At 39.9% G+C, this 12,752-nt stretch overlaps 1 long non-coding RNA gene across 1 annotated transcript in view; it reads left to right on the top strand.

Moving 5' to 3' along the window:
* The window catches only part of LOC136786496 (uncharacterized), a 94,728-nt gene that overhangs the window by 56,295 nt on the left and 25,681 nt on the right, over nucleotides 1-12,752 (top strand). The window contains exon 2 of the long non-coding RNA XR_010825345.1: nucleotides 11,428-11,511. This is a non-coding gene — a long non-coding RNA (uncharacterized lncRNA). The remainder of the gene's footprint in view (nucleotides 1-11,427; nucleotides 11,512-12,752) is intronic.

Below are 12,752 nucleotides of genomic sequence, written 5' to 3'. Positions count from 1 at the left end.
GTTTGTATGACATGATGATTTCAGAGGTTTATCTGACTTCTGCACTTGAAGGGAGTTTGGATCATTTTCTCCACTCAGAGGGGAGACTGTGCTCTCCTTACTGGCCTGAGAAACAAATGGCAAGGAGCTTATTAGTGCAGGGTCACTTCAGAGCATGCTTGAGCAATGTTTGCTGTTCTTGTCACTTGTTACTGATGACAGATACGAGATTGTATCAGACAAGCAAGTTACATGGATGCAGATGTGACAAAATCTTGTAGATCAGCTGGCATTTTTAGCCACTCCAAGAGAAGGGGGAGAATTTTGTAGGGAAGGCATTAGGGAGACTTCCCTGTGTGATGGAGAGGGTTTTGTCCTATGGGCCTGTCATGTTTCTCCCAGCTCAGCCAGGGGATGTTGCCTGTAGCACTGCAATCCTGATGATGTTGTACTCTGCGCCTAGTCCTGGGGAATGCACTGGTTTGTCCCAAAAAAACATTTTAGTCAGAGGTGACTTGGATCAAAGGTAAAAGAAAAGAGGAACAGGCAGACTTATGTGAACCTCCTGAGAGGCAGGAAAACCAGGGAGCTGCTCCTCGCAACCAGCTGAGGACCCCCTATCTCAGGCTCTCACCTGGCACTGTTTGAAGTCCTCCCAGCCGTGATGCCACATCCATTTCTTGAAATGAGAAAGCCAATACCTAAGGGACAGATTCTTGGTTCTGAATAGGGGCAGGCGCTGCTTCTTTAGCAGAGCTAGTTAATTCCTCTTCCCCTTCCTTGGCCAGTAACATTTGGTATAATGGCAGCATTGGCAAAAACAAATTATGCAGTAGATCCGTAGTATGTATATATATATGCATTTGAATTAATTGTATACTTCAGCCTTCTCAAGGGAATCATTCTTTCATGCAGTTTCCACCTTTTTGTGAGCTGCATCAGCCCAAAATGCATTGCTCCCTGCCCAGACCCAGGGAACCAGGACATGACTAATTACCAAACGCAGCCAGAGTCCTGAGGCGCCGACCGCCCTCCATTCCCATGCAGATAAACAGAAGATGCAGAATTCAGCATCTCCCCAAATCAACCTCCTTGACCCTGCAATGAATAATTGATGCAAGCTCCGATAAGACTATTATTTCACCAACCTGCTAAATGTTGCCAGCCTGCAATATGCTGCCTGCATTCTTTGAGGGGGTAGGTATGGCAAGAGGTTAATCGCATCATATTTCATTGTCAGAAAATATTTTAGCAAGGCCCTTTCGTAAGTAGAGTGTCAGTTAAAAGCAGATTACCAGACCATGAATTTTAAACAGTGAGACAGAAGAATAGTGTAAGGGTCAGGCTGTGGGGTTTTTTTCCACTCTCCAAACCATGAAATTAAGAGCCTTCTTCCAATTAGTTTAGAAAGGGGCTGTCTCTGAACAAAAGAAATGTAGAGTAACAGTGAAACTTGTCATGTCTGTGTGTGTGTGTATTCTGACTGCAACTTTAGGAATTTTGTCAAATGCTTTCCCCCTATAATACCATGCATTTTTTTCCCTTAAGTGCATGAACAGCAAATACACGTCACATCATAGCATAGCATAGTTAGCTACCAAAGGCTTTTACTCTTTTATATACTTGATTCCACATTAAATTGTGCACCAAGATGTGGGGGGAGAATGAGGAAGAAAAGGACTATTTTTTCGTGATGAATTGTAAATATGACATTGTGTAATTTATCTCTCTTTTTCTAATAAACTAAACATAATTCAAGATATAAAAGCTTTACTGGTGGCTCTTGGTAAAAGCTGAAAATTATTGCAATTCATCATTACTCATTTTCCTTGAGATGAATTTTCTGTTACGTATAGTAGCTTAAAAGGTTTTGCTGAAAACAGGAGAAAACAAAACCAACCAAAAAAAAAACCCCACTAATTTAGCTTGCCCTACTCTGGCAGAATGGATGCTCAAGTTGCATAATAGAAAACTTAATTTAATAGCAGAAACAACAAAAGAATGCAAAATGTTAAGATTTTATGATAGGCTTAATGCTGGAGTAATGTGACTTGTACACTAATGCTGTCCTATTCAAGCTGGACCTATTATTTCTATAGTTTTTTCTAGAATAATAAAACATAAGACTAAATTTTTGTACTTCTCTTTTCTCTTTACCTTTTTTAGCAAATTGTACAAGTACAAAAGTACTAATCAATACTAGAGAAGAGTTTGCTACTGAAACTTATCTTAACACATAATGTTAGGTGGGTCTCTTAAAAATATGAATAAAATCATGCTAACATAATATCTTACATTCATCTTCCTCTTGAAAGACTGAATTTACTACAATTATTTTCCTTTTTAATGAGCCCATATATTTATTTTTTTTTTTGAGTTCGGGTTGCCTGCTTTTTTTAACTGAAAACAGAACTGTAGTGCCAACGAACAATGTAGAAATGTGAAAACCTGAAGTTTGAAGTTTCCTATTTTTGCAGAGAAGTAAAACTCCTCATATGGAAAATCTACCAAAAAAAAAATAATAAAAAATCAGACTGTGAACTGCTAGAAATTGAATGGAAAAATCAATTATTTTCTTTTTATGTGGTTTGTTTGGGACATTATTGTTATTATTTTTGGAAGATTGAGTCTGGCGGCATTGCAACCTGCAAACAGGCAGATTTAATGGAAAATAGACTTGAATAAGATAACTGTCTGTATTTTATCCCAACATTAGTGCATTACTTCTTTTATTAAGTGTCACGTAATCTATTTCATTGTATATTTGATCAGTGGCAATTTTATTATCCCCCATATATCCTTAATCAGAATTCTTCTCTACGCATCTGAATGCTGTCAGTAGCCTTCTGCACATACCAGGAGAGTAGACTATCTGTGTCAAGATCATCTGTGTAGTTTTAAGAACATCTTGCCCTCAGGCTTTTAACAGCACATTGATTATATAAAAGCTGCTTTCCTTGGAAACCCTATACACGTGCTTTGTTTCATGCTGTAATTAGGAAGTGCTTGTCTTTTACCAACAGGATAGAAAAAAATGTAGATTTTACCTCTCCCCACCCGCCGCAAGCCCCAGAGGAAAGCAGTTTGAGCACTGGAGTTGGAGTCATTTGATTTCCTATGGGCTTGGGCTTGACAATTCAAATCTCTGGGGTGTGCTAAGACCTGAGCTCTGATGGAAACCTCCTTACTGTGGTGGTACAGAGAGGGGAATCTCTCGTTCACCAACCTGTCCATTGTAATCTACAGGACTAAAATACCTTTGAGGCTGCTCAGAGATATTTGGTTGTAACTAATTAATTGTACAGATTGATGCAGGCAAATATGGTTGTAGTTAGCCAAGAGTTTATAAAGGGAAGGGGGTAGAAAGAAGACACAGATGTGTAGTAGTTGGATCTTACTAGTTGTGTTTAGGAAACTGAGCTAAAAATAGAAGCCATCGATGTGAATTTCTCCCTGCCTGTGTTGGCTTTGCACACTGCAGTGTGGGGTTTGTTAACTCTCTGTAGGTTCAGCAAAAGCCATCTCCACGCAGGAAAGGAGCTTAAGCACACGCTTAAAGTTAAGTGCCTGCCTAAAGCGATTTTCTGAGTCAAGGGCTTATGCTGATGAATGAAGAATCACTGGAAAATTGTATGGGAGTTGCTCTGTGTTTTTTTTTTTTTTCCTGTGTTTTACAGTAACATTGTGATCGGAATCCATTTCTTGAAATTTTTACTAATTTTGAGGACCCATACTTCCATTTTGAATAAAGCTGTCATTCTATAAATGCACTCCATTAGCACAATAATTATATATATGTTAGGAAAAATATATTCTACTATGATTAATTTTTCATTCATGTTAAAGCTCTAAAAGTGTCATCATGGAATTTACAGATCAGGTGTATTTCATTCTTTATTGACCAATTTCAGGAGAAATTCATTAATATTATTCAGAAAGAAATCATAGACGTGCTTTATAGCTCATTTATATTGACATCAAATGAATTCCATGACAAGTTAAACACGGTAGCCTTTAATCATAGGAAACTGCAAGACACTTCAGCTGCATAAATTAGGGACAATTAGCTAAAAACAAAGTGAGTTACACACATGCAGCTCATTATTTTTAATTTGAAATGTTATTTATGCTGGTGCCAGTTGCTATCTGATACGCCAGATGCCAGGTTAAAAAAAGGAAGGAATAAAATATTGACTCTGAAGTCAGGGTAGTATTCTGCAAAAAAGCAGGACTGGAACAAGTATATATTTTGATACAAACATCAAAGATGAGAAATGCCAGGTTTTCTTAGGTGATTTGTTCCCAGTGTCTCTTGATGAATGCACAAGCATGCAGCTGCAAGCCAGCATGTGATGCTTTTGGTGCATGTCATAAAATCACTTTATCTTCCCCACCTCCCCTCGCTTTGTGATCATCTGTTCCGATGGCTCCTCCTTACCCTAGAGTACTTCTGGCCACAAGCTCTCTGTAGTCTGCTAATGAATTCAGATTTTTTTTAAATTTTTATTTTATTTTTGAGTGGGACGGGCCTTTGGGACTCGAGGCTGCACAATGCGCCTGCAAACACCAGCACATGTAAATGCAGAGTTACAATGACAGCATTGCTGCACAGCTGACAGTTTATTTCTGCATCATGTCAAGAATCAGGTGTCTGTAGGGAATACAGAGCTAGGTGCCTCATTTGAACACAGGTATTAAAATCTGGTCCCATCAGTTACCTCCAATCTCTTTTTCCCATCCGTGCCCATGCTCCTGCGAGCGAGCCAAGCGGATGGCACCCATGTTGCTGCATGCAGGGCAGAGCAGATGACAGCACTGGCAGCTGTCACTTGCAGGGCCACATCTCAGGCATTCTTGCTTGTGTTCCTGGAGAGAAAGGCTCAGTGCAGCCGCTGGCCCAGCTCATCAACCTGCTGATGGCACCAGCCTGAAGAGAAAATCTGTACCTTCTTTTGCAGAGACCCAGAAAGCTTCCCACACCTGCATGTCCTCTCTCTTTCTGCCCAGCCTGAGAGCTGCCTGTAAGAACAAATGCCCGGAGTCAGTCTTGGTCTGAAACAGCCAAGGTGGTGGAGACCCAGCTCTCTGGAGGGGGGCACATTGTACCTCCTGGGGGACATCACAACAGGATTTACAGAACTGAATTTCTGGGGGGAAATCTCCAAGGGCAGTTATATATTTAGATGCTGCTTTTTGTTTAGCAAGATGTTAAATCTACAGACCATTCTTCTCTGAAAAGCAGAGAATATGAAAACAGCATTTTATTACTTGGTAAAGCTAGGTCTGCTTTCTTTAGAAACTGGCATCTCAGCAGCGTACACCCAAGGTTATATACTGAAGTACTAAAACACAGGCTTCTGCACTAAGATGCAGCAAATATAGATTGAAAGTAAATAGATAAAGAGCTCGATCCAAATTCTTCCTATTGCCTTCCCTTGAGTAGGCTTGTGCTGTCAGCAGGAGCAGCAGTGGATGTAAGGCTCTGTACTGCTGACCTTCCAACCTTCTGTTGCTGCGTGTGACCACCACGATGTTGCCGTCTCCTCCGTGTGTCCCCCACCACGGTCTGGTCTGGGTTTGGTGGGTGCTGTGTCACAGGTATGCAATGAATTACAGCGATGCGTGCATGAGGCAGCTCCGTTAGTAGGCAAGCACCAAATAACATTTTGGTGATGCCCGTGCTTGCTGGTACAGTCTTGTTCATTCATTAGTTAATTAGTTCATTCTGGATTTTCCTCAAAAATAGTTTGGGAATGTGACCAGGGGATCATTCAAGGCAGTTCTAGAGAAAACAACTGAGGAAATGAGAGAGCTCTTGGGGAAGTGGCTCAGCTCAGTCTGTCCCGCAACGTCCTTCGCCTGGCAGTGGTCAGGGTTGTGTGGGCAAAGTGAGAGGTGAGAGCAGTATCAGAGTCATTGTGTCTGAGAGCTCGGTCTGCAAGAGGTTTTGGGGGAGGAAAAAAAAAAAAAAAAAAAGCTAGGGCCAGGCTGCATAAAACTGTTCTGCTGGGTTTTAGCAAGCCCATGATGCCACCAGTTCTTTCGTGCTTTCATTTCCTTGGTGTTTTTTTGTTTTTTGTTTGTTTTTTTTTTTTTCCTTCAGACTACTGAAGGGGTGCCCTATGTAAAAGGCCTCCAAGTCTGCTCTGTGAGTACCTTCCATCGCTGTAACGCGCTTATCAGGGGACTGGTGTGGCATAGCCCCGGCAGACAGCTCAGCACCACCCAGCCACTCGCTCACTCTCCCCAGGTGGGGTGGAGGAGAGAATCAGAAAGGTGGAAGTGTGGGGACTCTTGGGCTGAGACAAAGACAGATTGCTAGGTAAAGCAATAACTGCGTGTGCAAGCCAAACCTTGCACTCCTTTCCCTTGCAATGCCTTCCCATTGGCAGCAGATGTTCAGCCACTTCCAGGAAAGCAGAGCTCGTCACGACGCAAAATGCAGCATCATACAAACCTCTGTGATAAAAATTAACTCTGTCCCAGCCAAAGCCATCACAGGGATGACAGCTTTCTCTGAAAGATTTATCAGTAGAACATGGTGCCTGATAGGGAAATTAAGAGTAACTTAGAGGTGGTTAGATTGTTTATTTAGAAGTGATATTATTTATATATATATATTTTTTTTTTTTTTTTAAAAAAGTGATATAACAATCTCCTTTTAGCTCTCATTGAAACTATTTATTAAAGCAACCATGCACTTCTCTTTCTATAGGGTTTCTCAAGGACAACACTTTGCAAGAACCAGCAGTTCCCATGTGCTAATGTCACTCATAGTGATTTTATCAGTTTCTGAGAATTTCTGGAAGCGTCCCAGTATGTTAGTGTTTTCACTGCAGAGAATTGTTTTGCCATTACATGAGAATTTTTTGAGATCTCAGAAGGGGGAAAAAAAAAAAAAGAAACATCATTCAGGATTGATATGAACATTAAATAAATATAACTAAATATCTTTGAGAAGTTAACGCTAAAGATTTCAACACAGTTTAGTTTTTTTTACCTTGCTTTTTAAAAATGTTGTCAAGTCCTTTTGACTAGTATCACGTTTCAGTTTGACAATATTGAAACATGGATGATTTGTCAAAACTGTCACAGTTTTATGACTCATTTCAATTTTCATATACTAGCACACATTAGCTAAAAATAGTTAATTGAAAAATTGTCAGCTGTCTGTAGTTATGATTTTTTTCATCTGTCCTAAAACTGGATAGGAAAATCACAGCCCAGACAGCCTGTCCCAGTCCCTGGCGAAGTGCAAGGTTACATACCCCAAACTTTCAGCCTGGAGACTTTCAACTGAACAATAAATAAGTTTTCTGGGGTTTTAATATTTTAAAGTGTTCATTACAGATCCTCTGTTAGCTGAACACTTTCCAGGGAGTGTTTCTGAACTTCATATCTTAGCATGAATTCAGAGGGTACACATAAAGGGGAGAACAAAAGGGGTAAGGTCTGTTATTTTCCCAAAATGTCTTTGTATTCCATAACTTGAAAATCCAGGAATCTTCCCATACCCTATATGTTGTAGGGTATAAATAATATCACAAAACTGAAAGAGAACTGCCATGAATTATTCAGAGCAGCAGAAGCAACAGCTGCTATTTGTATTTCCCTCTAATTTTGGAAGTTGGAGAATTGGAGGCCTTCACTGACATTAGAGGGGAAGAGAAGAAGACAGTTGGAATGAATTGCTGCCCAATTTCTCAGAAGCTTCAGAATCTGCAAGGCTGTGTTTAATTTGGTGACTTAGACTGTGGTCCCTTCTGGTAGCAACAAGGGCAACAAATTGGTGGTTGTGAAAGTTTGCTTATTCCGACAGGTAGAGAAATAGTCCCCATTTTAAGTGACAGAACGAATTCTGGATTCAAAATGATCAAAGTGAGCCAGAAAAATATCTTTATATCCATGAAACAGCTGTAGGGAGAAAGATAGAATTTAGAGATGCATGCACAGTACAACCGTTATATTATGACAAAATAGATATTTTCTATTTTCTTTTCTTTTTTTTCTGAAATGAAAATGTTTTGGGGAAGGATGATTGGGCTATTCCATTTCATTTTTATGTATATGCTGTTTATAATGTGTCTGGGTTCTGCAGATCTGCCTTTCTTCCCTGCAATGCTGCAAACTCGGTAACTCAATTAAAATCAATATGGAAGTGGCATGTTAAAGAGGAGAGGGGAGTCTCCATGATTTTTATTTACTATTAGAAAGATGAAGTTCTGCAGTCTAAGTGTGAGTGGAGAGAGGAAATAAAAATTAAAAAAAGATGATTGCAATATATGAGTATATAATGCAATACCTTGTAAGCCTAATCCTATAGAGTGCTATCGTGTTGCTAGAACACCACAATAGAAATACTATGCAAAACTTTTCTTATCTTGTAGGGCAAACTGTAGTCAGTAAAAACTGTGTATTTCTGGTAGTGCATTATTTAAGCAATGATTCACTCTCTAATGTAGATCCAAAAAAATTCTTTGGGTACAAAGAAATCAATATCAGCAAACAAAATGTTAAAGAGTTCAGCACTTACTCTGAAGCTTAAGCGCTATTTACTCTCCTGGGATAAACCCTAAGGTCCTTTACTCAGGCAAACTCTCTTTGATACCAGTGGTGTTTGCTTGAATGAAGACAGAATTAAGAAGCTCAGGATCTGGGTCATGAGATTTAGCTCACCAACCTGTAAAGACATTTAGCAAGGATTACACAAGCACAGAACTCACACAAAGACCCCATTTCACTAAAATCAATTTTAGATAGGAAAAGCCTTTTGATAGGAAATTCAATTTATTTTTTTTTTCCTTGGGAGCAAGAAAGAAAATGGCAAAAAATACAAAGTTAAGATAAATTAACTTACATAACTTCCAGACTATAAACTGATGTGCAGCTCTGCAAACAGAAATAGAAGAGGGATAGAGCTTTATATGAGAAAAAAAAACATCTTTGCAGATACCATTTGTTTGCACAGTAATACTGAGCCTAAACATTATGTGCATGTAGATAACAATAGAAGTATTGGCACTACTTTTTAGAAGGGATTGTGGGACCAAATCCAAATTCAGGCAAGAGTCTTTAATGTATGTAATTTATACTTATGAAAAAAGGGAGAATTATTGAAAAAAAAAAAAAAAAAGTCTATGGATATTGTCCTCTTTGGAAAGTGGAAATAAGCCCAGTTTGGAAGGTTTGACTGAACCTGGTGCAGAACGAAAGGAGCTGGGCATGGTTGAACTGGAAGTGTTGGTTGTTGGGTTTTTATTTTTTTTTCCTTTGTTGTTATTTATTTATTTTCATGGGGTTGAGTACATGGGACAGGAGTGAGCACCCTTCTCATTGTAAGCTTTGTGAGGAAGTTTCTTGGACACTGGTTTTCGTCCCCAGGAGGTACTCTGCCATCTGCATGGGACCATGAAGAAAAATTGCGGTCTCTCACTGCAGACTGACTGCCATTAAATATAGTCTGGATAGCTTCCATAAAGCTTTACATATTAAGCTGTACTTAATAGAACAGTAGCAGAGGGTACTTTAATAAACCAGTAAGGGATGAAATAACAGTGGAGAGCGCAGCTCTGATGGGGAGATACATGGGGACATGGAGGAGGCTGCTTTTCGTGGACCTAAACATGTTATGTCTCCATCAGGATAATAAATAAAAATAAATAATAATAAAAAAGGCTCTTTCCTATTTCCCTGCCAATCCCCAGAGCAGGCAACTCACCGTTGGGCTCATAATTAGTTAATCCAGGCCTTGCAGCTAACCCTATTAATCCAGTTTCCATTAGAAGGAGCCCATTTGCAGCTCCTCAGCCCTTCCCTGTGAGCCGTCCATCACTGCTGCCAGTGCTGCAGAAGCTTTCAGCTCCCAGAATCACAGCTGAGGCTGTGAATGGCCTGGGATGTTTCTGAGGCATCTCAGCACAAGGGTTTCTACCAATTTATGGCCTCTCTGTAATGAATTTCAGCCATTCAGGCAGAGAAAAAAGACTCCAGCCAATGTTCCTGCCAATGTGCTGCTTGAGCTGCTTAGCTGCAGCACTCCAGCAAATAGATTTTAAAATAAATTGCCAACAGTTAGATTATTCTTCTGGGAAGGGAAAGCACAAGGGTGCCTTTCCTAAGGGGAAATCTTGCGATGGGCAACCTACTGCAGGGAAGGTACTGCCATGCTAGCCCCCAGCTCCAGTTGCTGAGCATAGGTTTCTCTATTTCTGATGCACTCGAGCAACAGGGAGGGATGAGTAGGTATAGATCCCCTCCTTTAGAGCACGCTTTAATATCCTGCAATTAAAAAAATAAATTAATTTTAAAAAAAAAATAAGCAATGGGTAGCAAGCAGGAGCCCTGCAGAGAAGGTCTGGGTCTTGTCTTCAGGGTAGAGGATCCCAGATATTGTACTGAAAACCTCCTGATGTGCAAATGCCAGTAGGAGGAGAGCCATTTGCAGGAGAACAAGGGGAAAAGCTTGGGGCTCTCAGTACTCTAGCAGACTTCCATTTTCTTTCTTCATCCCCCCCCCTGCTCAAGACAGGGTGGATGAGGCTCACATCTGGGCAGGAATGGAGAGGGCAACATGGATAAAATCCACGTTAACAGAGAAGTGGAGCCAGATGGCTATGGGAACACACAAGCCATCTCGCCTGCGTTTACAATGATGGCACATAATAAAAGGAAGAATTGTGCAATAAATTTTCTTATCATGATATTCTAAAAATGATAATAGCAACTCTTTTTTTCTTTGAGTGTGAGCTTACAAGCATTGATGTGCTGAGTTTTTCCTAACTGGGATCGTCTTTCTGACAAGAATGAAAAGAAATCACTGCACGTTTTTCTAGGTTGGTGATTAGCAAATTTTTAAGCAAAGGTATGAAATATCCTTTACCCTACACAAGCACAAGCTAGGAAAGCAGAAAGAAACGGATAGAAGTAGCAAGAAAAATGAAAAACAAAGGTGTATGGTTTTGGTGTTGTTTTTTTGTTGTTGTTTTCACGTGGAAAACATTGACCAGTTTATCGCAGACCATTCGGTATGTTCTGCCTCCTTTAGGCACATGAATAATCTGAATACACTTACTTGCACTCACAAGTTAGCTCAATCTTTGCACTTCCCAAGAAAAAGCACGTTTAATATCAGACCTTAAGTTGGAGTATATAAAAATGTTTTGTTTAAAGCAGTGTCGGTGGCAAAAAATGGTCTTTGCAAAAAAAAAAAAAAAAAAAAAAAAAAAGAGTACATTATGTTCTTTTTTCTTTATTTTTTTTCCTGTCCCACTTCTCTGACTTTTAAACCACTTCCACTTTGCACTGCCAAACTGGAGAATCTTTGCATAACTATTTCAATGATCTTGTCTTCATTTTTTTCCCAAAAGTTTTCTTGGAAAACTTTTTTGATCCATATCGTAGCATGAAGTCCTAGTGCATCTCTAAGTAAGTGCATACTTTATCATCCAGGTCACAAAGCTGCAGAGAAAACAGAGGAGACCTTTACCTGTAGGATGAAGGAGGGATGAGATGGCTGAAGTGGAAGCAGAGTCGGTGAGCATAAATACAGGAGTTTGCCCTGTCAAAATCCAATACCAATGAAAGCAAGCAAAAGAAATGGAAATAAGCTGTGAAGCCAAATGCTAAAAAGCTTCCCTGGTTAATTTAAGCAGCTCATTTTCCAGTTGTCCTTACAGCCTTGGTTACACTTGTTCTGTGTCCCTCAGTCAATATTCTATTCATCATTCAACAACCAGAATGATTACAATCCTGCATCCTTGATAAATGAGTAGAGATTATTAATTTAATTGGGAGCAGGGATGAGAACTCTGTTGTCTACTGTAAGTTACTGAAGGAATTCTGTTTGCAGTCTTGCTTGTATCCAGTTAGTTCTGTTTTCAATGCTGTTTGAAACTGCTTTCTGCTGAAAGACACAGAGCATCATCAAGGAACTCTCAGATTAGATCCCCTTCAGCTGAAATCAGTCTATGCAGTTCTGATCATGGCTGTTTTTTAGAACAGATTTGTGTACGTGTCTGGGTATTTGGAGAAGTACATTGTTGATTACTAAAGCAATCAAGTCCAGACAGTGATTTTGTGATTCACTTCCGTGACGTGATATAAATACAGTATATGAGCTTTTCAGTTTCATTTATAGCACCGCCACCTACTTAGCTGCTTTGCTGAGATTTGTTCTGTTGCCTCCAATTCTATGTTTGTCAGCTCTTTAAGTTGAAACTAAAAAAACCCACACACAAAGTAGGTATTTTTGGAAGGAGAGACTGATGGCTCTCTTTGTACAGAAACGTCTTACTTTCTCCTCGGTTGATTTTATAAATTACTGCCCGCACTGAACCGGACGGTTTATCACTCTCATCCTCAGTGGCACTTTCTCAACCCGTCAGTAGCTCTACTTTGCCTTCCCAATTTGTTTAGGCCAAGATTTAAGATAGACAGAGACTGCTGCTCTTATAAATCCTGATTTCATTAGTGATGAAGTGTCTGGCAAAAAGTCCCTGCAATAGATGTTCTGCCCTCCATCTCCTGTACAGCCTAACTAGGTCTCCAATGGCAAAACGAGCATGGGATGGCTGGGCCCACTGAAGCGTGCTAATAAGATGTATGGAGAAAGTGGTCCCTGCGAGGCCTCATTACAGGTGTTTCTGGGGCTAAGTTACTGCTTCAGAGGGTGGAAAAGGCTTCCCCAAAACAAAATGCATCATTTCTATCTGGATCTGCCTTTCATTTCCCTCATAATAGTATCAGAGTAAGACTTGCTAATTGGTGTGTAACAC

This window comes from Anser cygnoides, chromosome 16 (assembly GCF_040182565.1).
Source record: "Anser cygnoides isolate HZ-2024a breed goose chromosome 16, Taihu_goose_T2T_genome, whole genome shotgun sequence".
Taxonomy (NCBI): Eukaryota; Metazoa; Chordata; class Aves; order Anseriformes; family Anatidae; genus Anser; species Anser cygnoides.
This window is presented reverse-complemented; position numbering and strand designations above follow the sequence as displayed.